Here is a 24,534-nt window from a genome sequence, read left to right as displayed (position 1 = left end):
ATTAGGCTTGAAGATAGCTTTTGATAGCCTCATGTTCCTCACTGCAATCTTATCTATTAACACCAGATGAATTCTCAATATCCAACGTCAATATGCAGTGCCTTGTTGTGGTTCTAAAGTTTTTTTTTTACTTCCCCTCCCCACGTCATTTAGAAAGCCTCAGTGCAGAAAAGGGGGAACAGAGCAGGTGATAAAGGATGATAAGTCAGTGATTCAGGGAAACATTCATTTAGCTGCTGGTACAGAGTGTCCCTGCCAGAAGCCACCACGCTGAGCGTCATTGAACATTTGGCAGCCTTTCCTCTTAAATTTATGCAATCTCAGAAAGGGAAAATTTCAAGCAAAAAGTTTTCTGTCGAGCTCATTCATCTGCACCTTTCAAAGAAAGTCTGGGGAAATGTTTTTGGAGTTGATTCATGAGCTTTTTATGTCTCTAAAAGGAAGCCATATTTAAGGTTAGTCATATGTATGTGCACGCAAGCACATTTGGTATAGGTTGGAAATAGGAAATCCAAAATAGGCAGAAATGGATGAAACACTTTGTGCTAAAAAATTCATCCACAATACCTCCTTGGTGCTTTTGTGTTATTTTCCATTCTCAACCAATAACTGAGTTAGAAAACTTTTAGGGTTGGTCAGGACTATGGGGCCTCCTTGACTAGTTGCCATCATTAGGAAAATCATTACTGTTCCCCAAACAGTCTTTGGATTTGCCAGTAGGGTATTTTATTCTTAAAACAAGATTTATAGTTTCCCTACAAGGCTGCCAAGTTCAACACCTTGATAATCCATCTGATGTGCTGTCGGGGATGTTGTAGTCCCAGTTCCCCAATTCAGAGTCCCAGCTCCCCACTTCAGAGTCCCAGCTCCCCACTTTAGAGTGGAAACACTCATGCCCCTAGATGTTAGGAAGGTTGGTGTCATGACTCGCTGCTGGGTGGCCAGGCATTGCACTCAGCTGGAGAGATCCTCCCCACCCAAGGTCTCACTCTCCTCAGGGACAGCCTGCATCCAGTGACTAGTCAAGGAAGGCCTTCCCTTTGGCCACTCCAGCTCCAGAGCTATCCCTGTGGGATAGGCTGAGGCCCGGTATTTCAGTTCAACTCTGCCTTTATCTCCAACAGATAAGGACTCTAAAGTCTCCCTAGTAAACCTCCTGCATGTACATCTCCCTCTCAGAGTCTAAGTCCTAGAAAAACTCCAGCTCCCCGGGGAGCTGGTTAGAGATGCAGAATCTCAAGCGCCACCCCTGACCTACTGAAACAGAATCTGCCTTTTAACAAGATCCTCCCTTGATTCCCAGTACTTTAAAGTTTAAGAAGCACTCAAGATCAAGGGCCTAATAGATCCCCAGCAGGGCTATGATTGCAGAGCACATACTTTTAACTGCCTCTGTGTATGAAATGCCCATCAAAAAAAAGTGCTCAAAGCATATAATTTTCCTTCCCTCAGCAATTCATTTGACTGGGCTTCCTCCTCTGTTCCTGTCCACAGTCCATTCTTACTCACTGTGCTGGCCTTGCTGTTTTTGATTGAATCTCCAGGTATTGCTGCTATGCTCCAGGTTCTGATAAAGTTCCACCCAGGGTCATTCCAAATATCTCTGTTAAAAGTGCTTCTGAATAAGCTACAATGTGATTTCCAGAAAGGCAATTATCCCAGGAGCACACCAGTGTTCTGAGAAGTAGCCACTCCTAGCTTTACTGGGAGTAACAGGATGGTCTCAGACAGGCATTAGTGACAGAAGCTGCCATGTGGATAATCTTTCCCTGAGAATGAAGGCAATCAGGAGAAAAGAAGAGCTGAAATGCTGAAAGAGAAGAAGAGGGATGGGAAGTGAGTTTAATGTTATTATTTGAGCGCCTAGATCAAACTATACCTGATGCTCATATCCCCTGGACTTTTCAGATGCCTGCAGCAACAGATTTTCCTCTTCCTCAAACAAGCTTAAGTGGGGTTTCTTCACTCTCCACTGAGTGGCTGACTGACAAATAAAGAAAACATAATAGATACATATGTGAAGTCCTTTATTTATTTATTTATTTATCTTTTTTTTGAGACAGGGCCTCACTCTGTCACCCAGGGTGGAGTCCAGTGGTGTGATCACAGCTCACTGAAGCCTCAACCTCCTAGGTTCAAGGGATTCTCCCACCTCAACCCCTCCAAGGTAGCTGGTACTACAGGTGTACTACAGGTGTGCACCACCACACCGGGCTAATTTTTTGTATTTTATTTGTAAAGATGGGGTCTCACTATGTTGCCCAGGCTAGACAATTCCTAGGCTCAAGTGATCCTCCTGCCTCAGCCTCTGAAAGTGCTGGGATTACAGGTATGAGCCACCATGCCCGGTCACTGTTTGTTTTAAAAATGCAAATGCACAGGGAGAAAGAGAATAGTTTGGAGAAGAGATAATAGAAGTTTGAGAGCCTTAGTTAATCAGCAACAATCAGTGTGTGTAAATATGGGGGAAGGGCAAAATCTGCTGTCTATGAGTTTCTGTTTAAAATGGTAGATGAAGCACATAATTTATTGCCCATCCAATCCCCAGAAATCTCCTAGAAATTACACAGAAGGTCATCAAAGGAAATATATATAATAGCCCTGCAACCCAATAAAGCGTATCAACAGCTATCTAGAAAATCTAAGTCACTTCTGGAATGCAGAAAGAAGTCTAACAGAGAAACTAGAACTGACATAGCCTCGACAGAAAACATGGAGAGATGAAGGATACGGTGAAAATGGGAGCCATTCTTTCCAGCTGCGTCTAAGAGGCAATTCAAGCTTAGAGTCAATAAATATAAAAAGAAGTGGGCAGGAAGTTAAAGATATGCATTAGAAAGAGTTGGAGCCAATTGAGCCCATCATCATCACTATTGCTGGCCCCATTTGCAGAATTGCCCCAAGGCCAAATTCCTAGGACTTGCCTTACCTGGTAAGGACTCATAATGGGATTTGGGGAGCCCATCAGAGCCTCCGTAATCATACCTGACCTCCACTGAACACATGAATGAGAAAAAAAGTTTACTTCCTAGTTATGACGGAGCATATTTCCCAGTATCTTCACTGAAGAAGTGGAGCATGGAAGGTAAGTTTTACAAGATCTTGCATGTCTGAAAATGTCTTTATTGCACCTTCACACTTGAATACTAGTTTGGTTTGTGGAAATTTATTCAGGGTTTTGATGGCATCACTCCATTGTTTTCCAGCTTCTAGAAGGCTTATGTCATTCTAAATTCTGACCCTTTTACGTGAACAATATTTTCTCCTGGAAGCTTTTAGGGCTGCTTTGTCTCAACTGCTCGGAGTTTCATGTATTTGATTCCTTATAAGTCCTTTCAATCTAGAAATTCATATCCTTCCATTGTGGACGTTTTTCTTGAAGAGAGTGTATTAGTTCATTCTCGTGCTGCAAACAAAGACATACCCAACTGGGTAATTTATAAAGGAAACAGGTTTAATGTACTCACCATTCAGCATGGCTGGGAAGGCCTCATAATCATGGTGAAAGCCAAAGGAGAAGCAAAGGCACGTCTTACATAGCGGAAGGCAAAAGAGAACTTGTGCAGGGGAACTCCCATTTATAAAACCATCAGATCTTTTGAGACTTATGCGCTACCATGAGAACAGTATGGGAGAAACCACCCCCATGATTCAATTATCTCCACCTCGCCCTGCCCTTCCCATGTGCTATTTATTACGACTCAAGAGGATATTTAGGTAGGGACACAGGAAACCATACCAAACAGCTTATTTGAAACTTTCCTCCCCTATATCTATCTCACTGTTCCCTCCTATTATTTGAAGGATATCTACTAGCTGGACCTTAAGTCTTCCAAAATTATGCTCAAATTCCTGTTTTCTTTCTCTACAATTTTCTATCTCTTTGACTTTTTGGCTCTATTTTTCTGGGAAATTTCTGCAACATTATCTTTCAACACTTTTATTTATTTTTCTTTCTGTTGACATTATTTAATTTCTGAGAGGATTTTTTTTATTCCTGAATGTTTCTTTTCTATTACCTCCTGCTTTTTCTTTTTTTCTTTCTTTCTTTTTTTGAGACAGGGTCTCACTCTGTCACCCAGCCTGGAGTCCAGTGGCACGATCATGGCTTACTGCAACCTCAACCTTCCCAGGGTCAGGTTATACTTCTGTCTCAGCCTCCCAAGTACCTGGGACTACAAGCGTACACCAACATCGTTGGCTAATTTTTTTTATTTTTTGTAGAGATGGGGTTTGTCCATGTTGTCCAGGCTGGTCTCAAACTCCTATGTTCAAGTGATCTTCCTGTCTTGGCCTCCCAGAATGCTGGGATTACAGGCATGAGCCACTGTGCCCGGCACAACAAGGATTATCCAGCCCCAAATATTAGTAGCGTTGAGATTAGTAAAACCTTGTTTAGAGGCTTTTCTCAAATGTTTTATTGTCCTTGATCCCTTGCTTATATTTTAGGGAAACACTGAAAAGTGTGATTGGATTGATTGTGTGATTACGAGTGGAGCTTGTTGACTGAATTTCACGGTGGGTTGATCTGGATATGCAGTTTGACTGTGGGACTGACTTCTAACTCTATGTTATAGCTTTTCTCTTTGGCTAATCAATTTATTCAGAGAAGAGTCATTCAATCTCCTGCCTGGAGAGTTTAAGTCTAGTGGCCAATATTCTAGGAGCTTACAGAAAAGGGAGCCACCCAGTATGTAGAGTGTCTTCAGTACAGTCTCATACCCACCTCAGCTGTAGCTGGCATCCCTGGTACCCAATTCTTCCTAGTTTCGTCTCTCCAGGGAATCTGGCCTCTAGTCATCTTCTCAGGTGGAAACGGGATGGGAGAGTGATCTAGGATTCTAGTTGCCTTTTATTCTATATGTCAAACAGTCTATATTTAGTCCTACCTTCACCCCACTTTCAGTTACCTGGCACCTAAAATTACTGAACTTCTTTCCTTTGCATCATCCCCCTGGGTTGCCTCCTGAGGAGGCTGATGCAAAGAAACCTGCTTAGATTTCAGCTGTCTCTAATCTGTGAAGTAAGCAACAAACTTTCTTCAGCGTTCTAGCTTCCAAATGTTGTTGCTACTCTTCCTGTCCTTGTGGGCTTACAACATTCTTCCTTTTTCTAACAAGGTTTTGAAGAGAGTAAAAATAAACTATGAGTTTAATTGACAATGTGCAGCCAGAAATCTGAATGATTTTCTTTCATCGTCATTTTCTTCACTAGAAATATCATTGATTATCCCCCAGACTGCCTGAGGACTCAGAGTCCTCTTGAAAGAAACATTCTACTTCATACTCATTCATACCCTCTCATCCCAATGTATGAAAATTGAATTCATACAATTCCTGAAAAGAGACTTGCAGTTCTTCTTTCAATAGGATGTGTCACAATAAGAAATGTGTCAGAGAAGAGACAAGCAAATGTAGCCACAGATGAGATAAGCAAATGTAGATGTTAAATCTCTATCAGTTTCCCATAAATGGTAACAGTGCTGGGAGAAAGTTTTCTAACAGCCTATACTTTTCTCAAGGCCTTACAGGTGACATCCTTTAGAACAGTAATCTACCCTGGCCTACCCTGGAAATATATTATCTATGTTGTTGTTTTGTTACAACTCATAATCCCTAAATAGCTCTCATTCAGGCCCTTGGCTAGACCACTGCTATCTACTGGTAGTGGCAAGGCAACATGTTGAAAAGATAACACTGAGGAAAAGAAACCAGAGAAAAGTTAGCATCTAGCTCTGTTCACTTAAGGAATATCAACTAATATTTCTATTAAATATTTTGTTCCCCATGCTCTCCTTTACATGAGTTTTTCCTCAGTTAAACCTCAAGACCATCTTATAAAGCTGATTCTTATTAGTATTCCTTCATTTTTAAGATGAGGAAGCCTAGATGAGCAAAAGTTAAATAAATAGCTTAAAGCTTCAAGGTCAGGTAGTCTGAGTCCAGAGCCTACAGTTTTCAACACTGCACTGCACCCCACATTTGGATGAGAAGAAGAAAGGGTAGAGTGGCCATAGCTACAGCCAGCCTGTACATTGTCATTGTGCCTCAGGGTTTATAAAATGCTGTCACACGTTTGTAGTATTTGAACTCATTTAACACCACAGGAAGCCAGCTAATGCCAAGAGTGAAGTACCCTATACCAGAGAGCTTGGCAGAAATAAAACAAAGAGTGAAATCTCCGGGAGGGTAAAAGGAGTGCTTGGGCATTGCTGTTCACTCCTGTCCTTGTATGAGCCTTAGCCCTGCTGTGTCTGTTACCAGCACAGCGATTTCCACCATAGCACACAGTCTCAGTCCCGGTTTGTGTGGAATATTGTTTCTGTTCCTGGAACAGTGGGCAGATCTTGCCAGGAGTGATGTGCTCAGGTAAGTTGAGCCATGCTTTGTTTCTGAAATTGTACAGCGGAGGGTAGAATTGGGATCCTTGATTCATAGATCCACAGGCAGAAAGAAACATGAGAAAGACTAGGGCTCAGTGTCCTATGCTCAGACAGGGCTGTATCAGATCTATTCAGGCCCAAAGGTAGCTAACCTTCCAGTCGTAAATACTGGAGGAAAATCTTAACAAAATAACTGAGGTATAAAAATGCAGATGTGTAAAATGTGGGTCACTTTTTTTTTTTTTTTTTTTTTTTTGAAACACAGTCTCACTGTGTTACCCAGGCTGGAGTGCAGTGGCACGATCACGGCTCACTGCAGCCTCGACCTCTTGGGCTCAGGTGATCCTCCCACCTCACCCTCCCAAATAGCTGGGACCACAAGTGCATGCCACTGTGCCTGGCTAATTTTTTTATTTTTTATACAGAGGGTTTCACCATATTTCCCAGGCTGGTCTTGAACTCCTGGGCTCAAGCGATGTGCCTACCTCAGCCTCCCATAATGCTAGGATCAAGATTAAGGAGTGACCAGGCAAGTCCAGGCAGCTAGCCAGCCTTGGGTTCTGCAGGTCCGGCTGTGATTTTATGCCATTGGTTCTGGTGGTCGTCTTCTCCAGGTTAAATATCAATAGGGACAATTCTGGGTCCTATGGCCGTCTAAGGACAGCAGCGAAGATTCAAGGAATCTCTGGTGGTTGTCAGCCCAATTCAGGAAGATCGGGTCGAGGGGATTCTAGAACATGGAAACCCCCCTTCCCCTTCTCTGCTTCTGGGGACAGGTTGCCTGTCATTACCCACTGGGCCTTTCCTTCCCTGCCCTTTTCTCCTCTCTCTTTCCTGTACCCTTGAAGATAAAAGTTTGAGCCTGCTCCTGTTTGTATATGGGGGCTTGGCAAAAGATGGGAGCCAATAACCAAATGCCCACTTCATATTATCTCAGGTGCCTCATAGTGGAGTTTTACAGGACTCTGTTTTAGTTTTAAGCTTACCTGAGCTACTTCTATCAATTATTAAACAACTCTGCCATAAAGAAATATTTGCCTTTTACCTAGCAGGTATCTATTCTGTTTTGCTTAGGACTGCATCCTCTTATTAGTTCTCAGGGAAGGGAAGTATGATCTTTCTAGTGATTCTTTTATACATAATTGTGTGGCTACATAACTGCTTCCTGTGTTGACCACATTACCCAGCAAGCACATGGCAAATGCTTTGAGAATAAGGATGGTGTCTTACCCTGCTTAGCTTCACCCACAGCACCTGACCGTATGATGAATATCTACTAGGTGCTCAGTAAATCTTTGATAGAAGAAATGGGTGAATAAATCAGATGATTTATTAAATAAATAATCTAAGTCAGATTGTTTATCTTTATACATTTTTTTATGGCAACACTTTTATTTTTCCTTACACCACGGTGTGTTGCTGGGGCCTAATGTCCTCACATAATAGTAGAAAACAAAAATGTGTTGTACCTCTTTAAAGAATTGAGAATTCCGTACAAAAAAAAAAGAAAAAACTTACATAAATCAAAAGGATGAATACATTTACAGGTATAAATGCAAACCGCTTCCAACTCAAAGCAAGTAACAGCCCACTGTGTTCCGGCAGGAAAACATGAGCTAAGAAAGGAAACTGGGTCCTATGGCTTGGACTTTTCCAACCCTGACAGACTGGTAGGACAGAAACAACTGGTTCAGGAGCCCTTTCTAGCCTCAGGAGAAATCCCAGAACACGCAGCCCTGGCACATTAATACCCTGCACAAATCAGAGACTGCTGGCCACGCAGACTCACCAAGCCACAGACTTGTCTTCCACAAGCACATTCTTACCTCAGCCACGAAGTGACCAAGCCACGTGTACTAAGGGGTGAAATCAAAGATATGTACAGGGTATTAAACAAATACCAAGAGCAACAGTTATCTGGAATACAAGGTCAAAATCAGCAACAAGTTCTATGCTCCAGTGCTGATATTAGATACAAGCTTCAAGGACAATTTCTTTTCAAAGGCTTATTCCAGTATCGTGAGGCTAGCATGAGGTGTATGCATTCACCAGGGACAAATTTATACTTCTGAATTAACCCATGCAGCAAATGCTATGCAACTGCTCGCAGTCCATTTAGAAGCATTTGTGGTGGACGATGGAGGGGCCCGACTCGTCGTACTCCTGCTTGCTAATCCACATCTGCTGGAACATGGACAGTGAGGCCAGGATGGAGCCACCGATCCACACGAAGTACTTGCACTCTGGGGGCATGATATCTTGATCTTCATGGTGCTGGGTGCCAGGGTGGTGATCTCCTTCTGCATCCTATCGGTGATGCCAGGGTACATAGTGGTGCCACCAGACAGCACTGTGTTGGCGTACAGGTCTTTGGGGATGTCCATGTCACACTTCATGATGGAGTTGAAGGTACTTTCATGGATGCCACAGGATTCCATGCCCAGGAAAGAAGGCTGGAACAGTGCTTTGGACACCAGAACCGCTCATTGCTGATAGTGATGACCTGGCTGTCAGGCAGCTCGTAGCTCTTCTCCAGGGAGGAGGAGGATGCAGCAGTGGCCATCTCCTGCTCAAAGTCCAGGGCGACATAGCATAGCTTCTCCTTGATGTCGCACATGAGTTTCCGCTTGGCCGTGGTGGTGAAGCTATAGTTGCGCTAGGTAGGGATCTTCATGAGGTAGTCAGTAAGGTCCTGGCCAGCCAGGTCCAGATTCAAGACGGTGTGAGGGAGGGTGTGTCCCTTGTAGATGGGCACCGTGTGGGTGACCCCATCTCCAGAGTCCATGACAATGCCAGTGGTGCAACCAGAGATGTAGAGGGGCAGCACAGCCTGAATGGCCACGTACGTGGCCGGGGTGTTGAAGGTCTTAAACATGATCTGAGTCATCTTCTCCCTGTTGGCCCTGGGGTTTAGCAGGGCCTCGGTCAGCAGCACCAGCTGCTCCTCCAGGGCCACGCGCAGCTCCTTGTAGAAAACGTGGTGCCAGATCTTCTCCATGTCGTCCCAGTTTGTGACCATGCCATGCTTGATGGGGTACTTCAGGGTCAGGATGCTGCACTTGCTCTGGGCCTCGTCGCCCATGTAGGAGTCCTTCTGGCCCATGCCCACCATCACGCCCTGGTGCCAGGGGTGCCCAACGATGGAGGGGAACATGGCTCAGAGGTCATTTTCCCAGCAAAGCTGCTTTTCACGTGCGGGAGCCATTGTCAATGAAGAGCGCGGGGATCTCTCCTTCCATTGCCACTGGCGGAGGAGCACGGAGCAGTGGGAGGACATGGTGCATGGGCTAGCAGCGACGACTGAGCATCTTTATAGATCTTATCATAAAACTGAAAAATATTTTATACAATACTACATAAAAACTTTCTACCTCTTATGGAAAAAAAAAATGCCTTGTTACCTGATCTGTTCTCAGAGATTGCCTCAGTCTCAGAGCATCAGAGAGAAGAGACCATCGTTCATTCATTCAACAAACATTTATTGAGGGCCTACTATGTGCCTGTGCCAGGCACTGTAATAGGCCTTGGAAATATAAGACAGCTCAATGAAAAACACAGCCCAAGTCCCTGCCCTTACTGAGCTTACATTTTATAGGCATTTAGTGGTTAGAAAGTACTACAGACTGAATTGTATCCACCTCCAACCCCAAATTCATATGTTGAAGCCATAACCCCCAATGGGACTATATGTGGAGACAGGGCCTTTTGGTAGGTAATTAATGCTAAATGGGGTCATAAAGGCGGGGCCTTAACCCAGTAGAACTGGTGTCCTTATAAGAAGAGGAAGCGGCTGGGTGCGGTGTCTCACACCTGTAATCCCAGCACTTTGGGAGGCTGAGGCAGACAGATCACGAGGTCAGGAGATCAAGACCATCCTGGCTAACACGGTGAAACCCTGTCTCTACTAAAAATACAAAAAATTAACCAGGCATGGTCACGGGCGCCTGTAGTCCCAGCTACTAGGGAGGCAGAGGCAGGAGAATGGTGTGAACCCAGGAGGCTGAGGTTGTAGTGAGCCGAGATCACGCCACTGCACTCCAGCCTGGGCGACAGAGCGAGACTCCTTCTCAAAAAAAAAAAACAAAAAAAAAGAAGAAGAAGAAGAAAAGAGATGCCAGAGACTGCTCTCTTTCCACATACACAGAGAGATAAGGCCATGTGAGGAAACAGCTAGGAGGCAGCCTCTGGCAAGCCAGGAAGACAGGCCTCACTGGAGCCCCACCCTGAAGGCACCTTGATCTTGGACTTCTCACCTCCAGAACTGCAAGAAAGTAAATTTTTGTCTTGCATAATACCTAGACTGTGGTATTTTATTATGAAAGCCTGAGTAGATTAATGTAAAAAGTGTCAATGGCTACTGTAAGATAGAAGAGGAGAAAGGAAAGAAAGGAAATTGCTCACACAACAGGAACACTGAATGATTGTAATCACTATTTTGAATTTTTTAAAAGTTATTTTACAAGATCCCTTATTCTTTATGGATTCCAGTAGAGGAAAATCTACAACTTTCCATGATACTCCCCTTGATTCCCTGGCTTCCTACAGCCTTTTGCTGCATGGTTATGTCTAATGTTTATTTGCCTCCCGAGGCTCATATACCACTCCCATAGGATGTCTTGGCCTCATTCAGACACCAGCTGTTGCTGCTCAGAGGCTGCTCTAAATGTAACTGCATTCCTCTCAGGGTTTTCTCTTTTCTCCAGTGAATCAAATGCTTTGATTCTCAGTTCTGGTTTTAATTGACCCACCAGGTAATTTATTTCCAAATATAAGTGATCTCCCTTCTGTATTTCAGAACTGTAAAAGATAGTCTGCTCTCCTTTGACTCTTGAATTAGGTAAGCATATACCACAGCTAATGGCCACATGGGCCTATCCCCTGATCGCTCAACTAAACTCTGGGTGTTTGTATGTGTTATCTATTGGCATTTAATAAATTACCATAGTGTAATGGTTTCAACAACACACATTTATTATCTCCACATCTGTGGGTCAGGAATCCAGCTGAGCTGCATCCTCTGCTTCAGGGTCTTTCACAAGGATACAATCATATTGGTGACCAGGGCTAGGGTCTCATCTGAAAGCTTGGCTGGGGAAGGATCTACTTTCAAGCTCACTCAGGTTGTTGGCAGAACTCTGTTCCTCAAAGGCTGCTGGACTGAGGGCCTCAGTTCCTTGCTAGCTGTTGGCCAACAGCTACCCTAAGATCCTTGCCACATGAACCTCTTCTTGCTACACAGGGCTCTTGAACATGGCTATTTCCCTCACCAAAGCACGAAAGCCAAGAAGACAAATAGAGAAAATCTGCTAATGAGACAGAGGTTACATGCTTGTTACATAATTATGGAAATGATAGCTTATCACCTTTATTGTTATCCTATTAATCAGAAGCAAGTCACAGGCCCAGATCACTCAAGGGAGAGTAGGTTCATACACAAGGAGACAGACATAATCGGGGATATTGGGAGGCAGGCATAATCGGGGCTGTCTCAGAAACTTCCTCCCACAGTACTGGTGAGCAGAAAAGAAGCCACTTGTATCCATTACTCATCCCTACATCTCTTCTGCTTACTTTCTTATTTCTTAAGAAAAGGAAGTTTTAGGAAGGTGATACTGGTTTGGTTGTGATCATCAATCTCTTAGACATCATAGGTCAATTCTATGAAATTTCTCCTGCACTCCAGACACCTCTTAACATGAGCCACTTGGATGACCAATAGGTACCCTCTACTAAACCCACCTGACATGGGATGTACATAATGTCTGCCAAAAACCACCCTTCCTTTCTCAGGGAATGAGCCATACTATCGGAATTTCTCAAGCCAGAAACTAAGTTACCCTGACTCCTTCCTCTCCATCACTCTGCCTTTATGGAGTAAAATATTAAGCCGTTATTTCAAAAAAAGTACAAATTATGTAGAAGGGAATCTATGAATAAGGGTAGCTATTTGGTCATGATGGAGATACGGTAACACAACAAGGGAATTTCCATGTGATTTGGGTAAATTAATTGGCATTTCTAAGATACAGTTTTCTCAACTAAGAATGGAGGGATAATAACAGTAGGCATAAGTCAAGGAATTGTTGTGAGGATCGGAGGAAATTATATCTGTGAAATGCTTGTATATCTTACATCCCACAAGCCCTCAATATATGTCAGCTACTACATCAGCTGTTAGAGAACCACATTATGGCTGTCATCGTTTGCTCACTAACTCAATAGTGTCTTCTCTCTTCCATCATCCACTTTAGAGACTAAGAAGCTAATTACTCATTTTCCCAGTCTGTCTTGTAGCTGGGGCTTCCCAGGGGACAGAGTTCTCGAAAAGCTTTTGTTTTTCTGATGAGAACATATTTCTTCCTTGAACAAAGATTCAGTGTCTGCTGTGTCAGCAACCATCTGTGTCCATGAGGTAGCAAGCATTTAGTTGAACGTGAGTACACTAAGGATGGTGGAGTGGAATCTCTGAGGATTCTGTCAAACAGCAGAACCAATGCCAGCATTCAGTTACCTGAAGGCTCCTTGTTACCTAAGAACATGAAAACTCTCCACGTTTAAGCTACTGTTGATCAGGAATTCTGTTATTTGCAGCTGAAAGCACTCCTAACAGATATATTTGTCAGTAGCCTAAAAGTCAAATATCTGAATTTTTAAGTCCATAAATTTTGGCCAAGATCATAACCTTTGTCAACTAAAGGTTTGAAATCCTATCTCTTTCCACACTGGATAATTTTTTATATAGTGTAAATTCAGAAAAATTTTGTGGCCTCTCTAATGTGCTCTGTTTGTTCTTCTTGCTAATTTACTATGTTTACCTAAAAACTGTATCCCTAACAGTGAAAGCAGCCCCAGATATTCAAGGCTCCAATATTATGTCAAAGAAGTAGTAAGAAGAGGAAAAGTATCAATACTAAAAAGAGGAAGAACTTCAGAAAGAGACAACAAACAAAAGAGGAAGGAGAGAAATATAGAGATATAACCATATATAACATCAGCCCTTGGTGTCCAAAGTTTTATTTTGTATTTTTATTTTTAGAGATGGGTCTCAGGCTGTTGCCCAAGCTGGAGTGGAGTGGCGTGATCATAGCTTACTGCAGTGTTAAATTCCTGGGCTCAAATGATTCTCCAACCTCCTAAGTAGCTGAAATTATAGACACAAGCCACTGCACTAGTTTTTTGTTTGTTTGTTTTTAATACAGATGGGGTCTCACCATGTTGCTCAGGCTGATTTCAAACTCCTGATTTCAAAGCCTTCCGTCTCAGTCTCCTAAAGTGCTGGGATTATAGGTGTGAGCCACTGTGCCCAGGCTAAAGTTCTTACAGTATTGATCTTAGACGTTGCCCTCAAGCATGCATTTATTATGTGACTTTCTCCTATATTCTGTCTCTTCCTAAGAATTCTCAAGAGGGATATTTCAGGATCATAAAAGACATATATATATAGACATCAGATAGGCAATATACAAAGTAGATGAGCGACTACCCAATGTAAGCTAAGGGCCCAGTGAAAACTTACCTTCTGCAAAATATCTGGTCTATACTCCTGCCTGTAAGTGCCAATACCTGGATGAAAATGTTATCTTGAAACTTACTAATGTGCAGATGATACAGCAATGGACTGACTCTAGAACTGCAATGGCCACTAGCCACTTGTAGCTGTTAGACACATGAAATGTAGCCAGTGCTATATATTGAAGTTAAGGGCCCAGTATGTCAAATACATTAAATGAACAAGTCAGCAGAGCTTTAATAAACAATCAAATTAACAGCCCAGTAGGAAAATTACAATCCCATAAGTAGTAGATTTAAATCCTCACTGGTCCCAAGTTGTGGGTCAGCAAAAGCATTTGCCTGTGAATTTTGGGGGCAACAAAGAGCCATTACATTGCTTGATGGTCTCTGTGTGGGTTCCTTTCAAATTTATTCCTATTTGAGAGTAGCAAAAAGAGGCATTTTCCACATAACAAGATTTTGTGTTTTAGAACACTCTGTAAGCCAAAGTCAAAACCTTCCACATTTTTTCAATTAATAAAGAAAAAAAGAGAGACATATACTTGAGTATAGAACTACCAGTCAAATTTGAAAGATGTTTAACTCAAACAAATGCTCTAAGTATAGGGATCTCCTAGCAGGGCTTCTCCCTCTCTTTGTAGCAGAAACTGAGCTATTCCAGAGCCTTCAGGTCTTCAGCCAGCTTAGTTAGTATAAAAGGGAGGCAAATATTCACACAAGCACTAAACTCTGAATGCAAAACAAAAGAGTTCCCTTCTCCCCCAGATCAGCTGGTGAAGAGCCAACAGGAAGATCCTCTAGATGATTATTTTTGTGTGAATTAGAAATTTGGAATTTCAGGGAAGCCATCCATAAAGGAGCAGAAAGCTGAAAATACACCTCCTTTACATGTGGACAGCATCCCAGAAGATGGAACCAAGAGTCAGAAGATAGAATGCCGTGGTGGTTAAACATTGCAAAGGAATCTCTACCTCAAGAAAAAAGTGTTCCTTTGCTTGTGTGCTTACTTGTGTTCTTACCCAAGTTGGGTAAGAACTTATCCCGGGGAAAAGTGTCCTGTTTCCTTGGCATTGCCTCTATCTGTGTCCTCACAGAAGAACACTGATTCACTTGGTAGAAAAGACAATGTGATACCCTGATGCTGGTGAAACTGTTCACTGTAAGAGTGCAGTCAACTTTTAAATTCAGTAGGTTCCAATGCTTGACTTTGGGATTTGGCCAGAATGATATGTTCCAGTTCCATCTCCCTCCTACTATCTGTGAATTGGTCACTTTATTTGCTATCACGGAAGACACAATTGGTTGCTTTTCCCAAAACTATTACACCATATTTTTTCCTTGCTTGCAGAGTGGTTAGAGGCTAAAATTTCCAGATACTTATTTCCTAAGCACCTGTTAAGTCTATAGTGGATTTCTGGAAAAGATTTTCTCTCTGTAAATGGAAACACTGGCAAAGAGATGCCCCATTTCATTCCATTTTAGTTTACAATAGCTCATATAACAAATTACCACCAACTTGGCAGCTTAAACCAACAAATGTTTATTTGTTGGATACTGACATCCAAAGTCAGTATCACTGGGTCCAAATCAAGGTGTTAGCAGGGCCACACTCCCTCTGAGGCTCTAGGGGAGAATCCATGCCTTGCCTCTTGCAGCCTCTTATGGCAGGAGGCATTGCTTAGTATCTACATCACTCTAATTGATATGTCTGTGGTAACACTGCCTTCTCTCTTCTGTGTCTCAAATCTTCCTCTGCCTCCTTTTTCTAAAGGTACTTGTGATAAAAAATTAGCTGGGCATGGTGGCGTGCACCTATAGTCCCAGCTACTTGGGAGGCTGAGGCAAGGGAATTGCTTGAACCTGGGAGGCAGAAGTTGCAGTGAGCCAAAATCACACCACTGCACTCCAGCCTGGTGACAGAACAAGACTCCGTTTCAAAAAACAAACATACACACAAAAATACTTGTGATAGCATTTAGGGATAACCCAGGATAACCTCCCCATCTCAAGATCCTTAATCACTTCTGCAAAGTCCCTTTTTGCCATATAAAATAACATTGCCAAGTACCAGGGTGATATGGTTTGGCTGTGTCCCCACCAAAATCTCATCTTGAATTCCCACATGTTGTGGGAGGGATCTGATGGGAGGTAATTGAATCATGGGGGCAGGTCTTTCCCATGCTATTGTTGTGATAGTAAGCCTCAGGAGATCTGATGGTTATTATAAAGAGGAGTTTCCCTGCACAAGCTTTCTTCTCTTGTCTGCCACCATGTGAGACATGCCTTCTACCTTCCACCATGATTGTGAGGGCTCCCCAGCCACGTGAAACTGCAAGTCCATTAAACCTTTTTTTTTCTGTAAATCGCCCAGTCTCAGGTACATCTTTATCAGCAGCATGAAAATGGACTAATACAGTAAATTGGTACCAGTAGAGTGGGATGTTGCTGAAAAGATACCTGAAAATGTGGAAGTGACATTGGAACAGTTACTTTGGAGGGCTCAGAAGAAGATAGGAAAATGTGGGAAAGTCTGGAACTCCCTAGATACTTGTTGAATGGCTTTGACAAAAATGCTGATAGTGATATGAACAACAAGGCCCAGGCTGAGGTGTTCTCAGATGGAGATGAGGAACTTGGGAACTGTAGCAAAGGTGACTCTTGTTATGTTTTAGCAAAGAGGCAGGTGGCATTTTTCCATTGCCCTAGAGATTTGTGGAACTTGAACTGGAGAGAGATCATTTAAGGTATCTGGCAGAAGAAATTTCTAAGGAACAAAGCATTCAAGAGGTGACTTGGGTGCTGTTAAAGGCCTTCAGTTTTATAAGGAAAGAAGAGCATAAATGTTTGAAAAATTTGCAGCCTGACAATGCAATAGAAAAAAAAAATCCCATTTTTTGAGGAGAAATTCAAGCCAGCTGCAGAAATTTGCATAAGTAATAAGGAGTCAAATGTTAATCCCCAAGACAGTGGGGAAAATGTCTCCAGGCATGTCAGAGATCTTCACGGCAGCCCCTCTGATCACAGGCCTGGAGGCCTAGAAAGAAAACATGGTTTCATGGGCTGGGCCCAGGGCCCCTGTGCTGTGTTCAGCCTAGGGACTTTGTGTCCTGCATCCCAGCTGTTCCAGTCATGGCTAAAAGGGGCCAAGGTACAGCTCAGGCTGTTGCTTCAGAGGGTGGAAGCCCCAAACCTTGGCAGCTTCCATGAAATGTTGAGCCTGCTGGTACACAGAAGTCAAGAATTGAGGTTTGGGAACCTCTGCCTAGATTTCAGAGGATGTATGGAAACACCTGGATGTCCAGGCAGAAGTTTGCTGCAGGGGTGGGGCTCTCATGGAGAACCTCTGTAGGCCAGTTTGGAAGGGAAATGTGGGGTAAGAATGCCCACACAGAGTCCCTATTGGTGCAACACCTAGTGGAGCTGTGAGAAGAGGGCCACCATCCTCCAGACCCCAGAATGGTAGATCCACCAACAGTTTGCACCATGTGCCTGGAAAAGCTGCAGACACTCAACACCATTCCATGAAAGCAGCCAAGAGGGAGGCTGTACCCTGCAAAGCCACAGGGGCTGAGCTGCCCAAAACCATGGGAACCCACCTCTTGCAACAGCATGACCTGGATATGAGACATGGAGTCAAAGGAGATCATTTTGGAGCTTTAAGGTTTGACTAACCTGCTACATTTCAGACTTGCATGAGGCCTGTAGCTCCTTTTTTCTGGCCAATTTATCCCATTTGGAACGGCTGTATTTACGAAATGCCTGTATCCCCATTATATCTAGGAAGTAACTAAGTCCCTTTTGATTTTACAGGCTCATAGGTGGAAGGAACTTGTCTTGTCTCTGATGAGACTTTGGTCTGTGGAGTTTTGAGTTAATGCTGAAATGGGTTAAGACTTTGGGGAACTGTTGGGAAGGCATGATTGGTTTTGAAATGTGAGGACACAAGATTTGGGAGGGGCCAGAGGTGGAATGATATGGTTTGGCTGTGTCCCCACCCAAATCTCATCTTGAATTCCCACGTGTTGTAAGAGGGACCCAGTGGGAGGTAATTGAATCATGGGAGCAGGTCTTTCCTGTGCTGTTCTCATGATAGTGAGTAAGTCTAATAAGATCTGATGGTTATTATAAGGGGGAGTTTCCCTGCACAAGCTCTCTTCTCTTGTCTTCTACCATGTGACATATGCCTTTCACCTTCCACCATGTTTGTGAGGCCTCCCCAGCCACATGGAACTGTAAGTCCATTAAACCATTTTTTTTTTTTTGGTAAACTGCCCAGTCTTGGGTATGTTTTATCAGTAGTGTGAAAACAGACTAATACACAGGGATTAGGATGTGGATATCTTTTGGGGGAACACTGTTTAGCCTATGGAGGTGGAGGGAAGATAAGATGTCTGGAACTGTGGCAGCCAACTGTCATGGGGGTACAAGCCTGAGGATGCCTGAACAGAAAGAAAACAATGCAGCTTGATTCGCAATAATGTGGTTATGTTCCTGACATAGCCAAACCTGGAACTATCCACCCTGGGCTTACTTTTAAGTGAGAGAAGAAATCCCATTGATTTAGTTACCTTGAGTTGAGAATAATGCTACTTGCAGCTTAATACTTCCTAAGAAATACAACTGCTGATTTTCTTAAAACCTGAGATGATAAGGAAAGTGACAGTCAGCTAAAGGTAAATGGGTCAGTCTTGCCACTGTTCTTATAAAACATTTCCTGTTTCACAAAATGTACCTTTTGATTATATTCCCTTTTGTAATGTTCTATAATCTAATTGTTTTTCTGCATATGTCTAATTTCTCTAACAAAACAGGGAGCTCGATCAGAACAGGGATGCTGAATCTTTGACTCTTACCCGCTGCACACTGCTGAGACAAGAAAAACATTCATTAAATCACCAGCTACTTGATCAATTAATTGATTATACTTGTATTATCTGTGGATTTCAAATGCAAATAATAAGGTAATTTCCTAGAATAATTAATAACTAAATTGTGTTTATATTTCATATACCAATGTTTTCATATACCAGTGTTTATACTGCACCAGTACTATGCCAGGCAAGTAGCATTTCTCATTCATTCTCTATCACACACAGACACACACACTTCTCATTTTTTATATCATTCTTCCAAAATACTATCTCCAGCTTACGAAGACAATAAGAACCAGAGCCTTCATACCCATATCCATCTGATTCTAAATTCTATTAGCTAATTCTCATACATGCTACACTGCTTCTATGACGTGATACAAGATTTATCTTAGAAAGATTTGGGAAAAATTGATTTAGCAAAAGGAGGTAAAAATAAGTTTTAAAAATACCAGTTGAGTTGATCACCTGACCCCTTACTTAAGGACTAGATTGAAAAGACAGGTGGGGAAGACACTGTGGGAAGAACAGAGGAAATCAGAAGACAAGAGAAGAAATAGCAAGGAGGTCTCAAACCCTTAGAGACAGACCTGCTCCTTTAAAATAAGAGCCATGGGAACTATACTCACCCACTTTAATGAAAATTACCAGTTTCCATCTACAATATTTGTAGCTGAACACCAACATTTCAGAACTCAGTCACCAGCATTTCAGAAGCAAACCTGGATTTGCCACTTAAAGTCACCATAGGAATGTCAGTTGCCTAAGAGCAAGCAGGACAGTCACAGGTTCTGCCAAACTTTCATCCAGTGCCTGGGAGGATTATCTCCAGTGATAAAGTTTAAAGGGATGGCAGGAGTCAAGAATAAAGCTGTGCATTGATTTCATCATAAGTCCAAAATACTGACTGCATATACAAATATGAATATACTTACATATTTATAAATATTATATTTTATATGTAATTATATAATTGTTAACAGTATGTTTATAAATCTCTTAACTGATTATTAACTGATAAAAAGCAATCTGCTGGATAATACATAAACTATAAATACTGCTATGTTTTAAAACACATAACTACATTTTTATCTTATTTTCCCTATCTTATATGGAAATTTTCAATAATTTACAAACATCAATAAAATTCAACAACCTGGGCCGGGCACGGTGGCTCACGCCTGTAATCCCAACACTTTGGGAGGCTGAGGCAGGCAGATCACGAGTTCAGGAGATTGAGCCCAGCCTGGCTAACACGGTGAAACCCCATCTCTACCAAAAAATTTCATATACCAATGTTTTCATATACCAGTGTTTATACTGCACCAGTACTATGCCAGGCAAATAGCATTTCTCATTCATTCTCTATCACACACACACACACACAAAAATTAGCTGGGTGTGGTGGCGGCTGCCTGCGGTCCCAGCTACTCAGGAGGCTGAGGCAGGAGAACCGAGTGAACCTGGGAGGTGGAGCTTGCAGTGAGCTGAGATTGTGCCACTGCACTCCAGCCTGGGTGACAGAGCGAGACTCTGTCTCAAAAAGAAAAAAAAAAATTCAACAACCTAATTCCCATTGCAAATATTTTTCTTTCACATTTTTTCTCCACCTAATTTTTAAACACTAGTAGTAACTAACAGCACATCATTAATAACTCCAATATTCCAAAAACACTAGACAGGATGGAAATTAACTATAAAACAAATCTAATGAACTTATGGCTAGAGATTCTGACTTTTAGCAACTTCTCAGTGATGAAGGTAAGTAAACCTTTTCACTCATGAGTCAACATGCTTAAGTATGTGTTCCAGAAAACTATCGCCCAGGAAAATAAGTCTATAACCAATAACTAACTTGACTGTTTGTGTAAATTCCTGCAAGCACATCTATCTGGACAAAGAGTTTGTTGAAATGGAGAAGCGGTTCTCTTACCGAGACAATAGACTGCTCACCTAGGAACCAGCTCGTTAACCAAACAGCAGTTTACTATCAAGACTCACTTCAAAACTCATGCTTTGTTGCACCTACCAATCCAAATTATATGACGACATAAAATTTGTCCAATTCTCAATCAGTTCTTTGTGTTGAATGACCATCGTTGTTTTTGTTTGTTTGTTTTTGTTTTGTTTTGTTTGAGACAGAGTCTTGCTCTGTTGCCCAGGCTGGAGTGCAGTGGCATGATCTCAGCTCACTGCAACCTCTGCCTCCCGGGTTCAAGCAATTCTCTGCCTCAGCCTCCCGAGTAGCTGGGATTACAGGTGCCCGCCACCATGTCCAGCTAATTTTTTGTATTTTTAGTAGAGACGGGATTTCACCATCTTGGCCAGGCTAGTCTTGAACTCCTGACCTCGTGATCCACCCGCCTCAGCCTCTCAAAGATTTGGGACTACAGGCGTGAGCCACCACGCCCGGCTGAAAGACCCATCTTAAACCACTTGACCCCAGACAACAAAACCCTTCCAATAACTTCTCTTGACCTCCCCTCTGACACACTCTGAAGTCCGTCAAAGTGGTATCTGCCTTTACTGCAGGGGATCGCATAAACTTAGCTTTGCTTGACTAATAGTTTTTTGGGGAGTTCACCATGTCCACACCTCCACCTATCTGTGAGTTAAGTTTATTTCCTTTAATATGATTCATTTAAGCTTCAGATTCTAGTCTGGGCTATGAGGAAGGCAATTGTAGGTGAGAATTCACAAATGGCTGCTTGCTCTCATCCAACATTGTCCCTTTCAGCTTCCTGGAGGCCACTTCAGAAATTCCCACTTCTACTTGTCTTCGAAAAGTGGCTCTTCCCTTCTGTGGGGAAAGCAGTTACTAGGACATTATGAAATTGCCCCATCAGGTAGCTATTCCAAGAGTTTTGTTTATTTTGTACTGCTGGTGCGTGGCATAGTCTCTGTATTTCTGTTGTCTGAAAAATTCATTTAAGACCTCGATTCTGAAAGTAACAGAAGAGATGTACTGTCACATTCTAAAGTAAGGTACTAAGTGCCTTCCTCATGGAACTTAGTTATAAAATAGCAAAACTAGGCCTGTAACCTTTACTGCATCATCCACCACCAGCCTATAAAAAGAAGACTACAGATTTGAAAGTGGGCTTGGGGAGCCTAAAGAGTTGCTAGCCTAGTAAGGACATTTTTTGCATCTTCTTCCCTGTCCCATCTGATTTTATCATTTGTTTATTATATTGGGACCCATAACTGGAAATGCATTTTACATTGAGACTCAGTGCACAAATACATATATGTGTGTTTGGATGTGTGTGTGTGTGTGTGTGTGTATAAACTGAAACAGAGTTTAATAAAATACCTATCCTTGCTATGTGTGATGTACTCTGATATTTTCTATAATGATCCATTGTATTCTATTTTATCATTTTTAAAACATAGTTGCCAACTACTAAATGAATTTAACAAACAATGAACCACAACCTCAAGTTGAAAAACACTCTCAGAGATATGCCTATAGAAATTGGGACATCTAATCAAATGGGAGTCAGCTTCTTAGTCTAGGCTGGGTGTCTTCAATCAGCTTTGGCTTCAGAATCTCCATCCAGAGAAGTCATTGACCAAAGTGAGTCAGGCTAAGTTGATTTCAATACTTGCTAACCAGTCACAACCCACAGAATGAAAACCACTAACAAAACCCAGGTGCGTTCCTAGACTTTGTTTGGATTGCTAATTCTCCAATAAGATTGAGAGAAATAAGAGCCAGTAAACCTCTGCCTGGCAGTTAATCCTTGTGACACAATTTTTCACAATGTTCTCTTCTTTTCTTTCTCTAGGGATTGGTGGTTCTAAGTCCCAGGATGTGCAAATAAATAGGAAATTTGTTCAAGTCTCCTGGTAGCTGGAGAAGAAATGGCTCTCTCAACTCCCAATTGAGGGCAATAACAATGAATGTTCTCTTGGGAAGAAAAAATTTTTACTTGGAGAGAAGTGACTCCATTCCAAGGCCTGGATACATATTGTGTGGCAGGCTTTGCCTGGGTCTGTACATGTGTATGAATGCAAACACCTTTTATCATTATCTCCCAGAAAAGAAAGATCTTTCTCTACATCTTCTGAAAAAAACAAACAAATATAGAGAATTTTTTAAGATTCCAAAAGTCCTAATAATGAGGGTTGAGCAATATTTTAAATACATCCTTTAACTTCTATTGAGAAAAACAGCAGTATATGTGAAACTAGAAAAATAATTTTTATAATTCTAGCAATATATACAGCTGATTTTCCATCTCTTCAGAAACAAAGACTGTTAGCCCATTTCCTAGTCTGCTGTAGATCCTCCCACTAAAACAGAGTGCTGTACTTAGACATGAAAATAAGTTGTAAAACCTCCCTTTTAAAAATTCAAATAGATCCCCAGTTCATGTTGAATGACGTAAGGCAGAAAGCAGGAAAGGGTAAGAGAAATGGAGAGTATAACTGTTCCTAAGTGCAGCAAAACTGACCTTGCCCAAGCAAAAGCAATGGCTCCAGAATCAAGTTAATGGTGGCAAAAGAAGTCACCCAAAGAGTGTGGACTAAAAAAACCTTCTTTACAGATAAAGAAATGAACCCACCAAAGTGGAGAGTTGCCTAATATTACTCATACAGTAAGTGGCAGAGCCAAGACTCAAAAAAAAACCTGAAGGCACATGTGCACACAATTGGCTCATAAACCACCACATGATCTAAGCCATGAAAGCAAGCAAGACTGGACTACCCCTTCCTGCGTCTCAAAGACATCCTCTGCTCACAAGCTTAATGGTTCCCTTGTTCCCTCCAGGCCAACAATCACATTTCCTTCAGTCTCGGGACCTGTGGGTGCTGGGGACAGGAGAGAGCACAGTGTAACCCTCCTTGGATGAATGCCTCCATTAGTGGTTGTTTCATGCCCTCCCCAGCAGTGCCTTTTTCTGGCTGGTAGTGTCTGGGAGGGGAACTGATGACAAGCACAAAAATAGAACCGCCCAGAAAGGAACACAAAGCTCCATGATGGCTCTCATAAAGCTGCCTGAAAAACATTCTATCCAGTAACCACTTCCACCCATGCCAGTAGAATTAAAGTCTCTGTTAAAATAGAAGGAAGTAATTTTTTAAAACATAACTAATATGTTTCTTTATTATTTAACCTTATGAAAACACAGCAAAAAAGTCAAGAAAAAGATAATGCAAATTTTCCCATTTTACAGATAAAGAAATGAACCCACTGAAGTGGAGACTTGCCTAATATTACTCATATAATAAGTGGCAGAGCCAAGACTCAAGTCAGTGACAGCTCCAAGGTGCGTGTTCTTTCTTTGAACTTGTCAGCTGAGGAAGAGGTAGGTAGGATCTTGAGGAGAAGCAACGAGTTGGTGTGTGATGAGGCGTTTGGCAACAGCCCTGTCCTGAAGGCCCAGAAGCCATCTCTACATCCTTTCTTGTGCTGAGGTTCTAATATTTAACATAACGTTTCATTTCTAGACATTAGTAAGTTTTATTACCTCTGTGTTACATTTTATTAAATAATATTTGCCCATAAATTTTATTTGGGATGATGTAATTTATTAAATTATTTGAGGATGAGCGTATGTAACCCTAAAGATCTGTATGTTTTTCATTTTTAGGAAGAATGAGCAGTCTGTTTAATTGTGTCCTCTCTCTTGAGCCATTTAAATTAATTTTAAAGAGATGCTTTAAAACATTCAAACATACACATTCCACATTATTCTCACAGTTTTCCCACTGCAGAAAATTCTGATATTAGAGCCCATCAAGGTCCTGGACACTCCATTTCCT

At 42.1% G+C, this 24,534-nt stretch overlaps 1 long non-coding RNA gene and 1 pseudogene across 2 annotated transcripts in view; both read right to left on the bottom strand.

Annotated features, from left to right (window-relative positions):
* Positions 1-5,203, bottom strand: part of LOC129473628 (uncharacterized) — a 55,964-nt gene extending 50,761 nt beyond the window's left edge. The window contains exons 1-2 of one of the 2 annotated variants that reach the window (XR_010119195.1): positions 2,930-5,203; positions 1,880-1,984 (exon numbers count right to left, since the gene is read on the bottom strand). This is a non-coding gene — a long non-coding RNA (uncharacterized lncRNA). The remainder of the gene's footprint in view (positions 1-1,879; positions 1,985-2,929) is intronic. The other variant, XR_008654306.2, reaches the window with a different exon arrangement.
* Positions 5,204-7,959: 2,756 nt separating this feature from the next.
* Positions 7,960-24,534, bottom strand: part of LOC129473626 (actin, clone 302-like) — a 43,930-nt pseudogene continuing 27,355 nt past the window's right edge.

The sequence above is a fragment of the Symphalangus syndactylus genome, chromosome 23 (assembly GCF_028878055.3).
Source record: "Symphalangus syndactylus isolate Jambi chromosome 23, NHGRI_mSymSyn1-v2.1_pri, whole genome shotgun sequence".
NCBI classification, from domain to species: domain Eukaryota; kingdom Metazoa; phylum Chordata; class Mammalia; order Primates; family Hylobatidae; genus Symphalangus; species Symphalangus syndactylus.
This window is presented reverse-complemented; position numbering and strand designations above follow the sequence as displayed.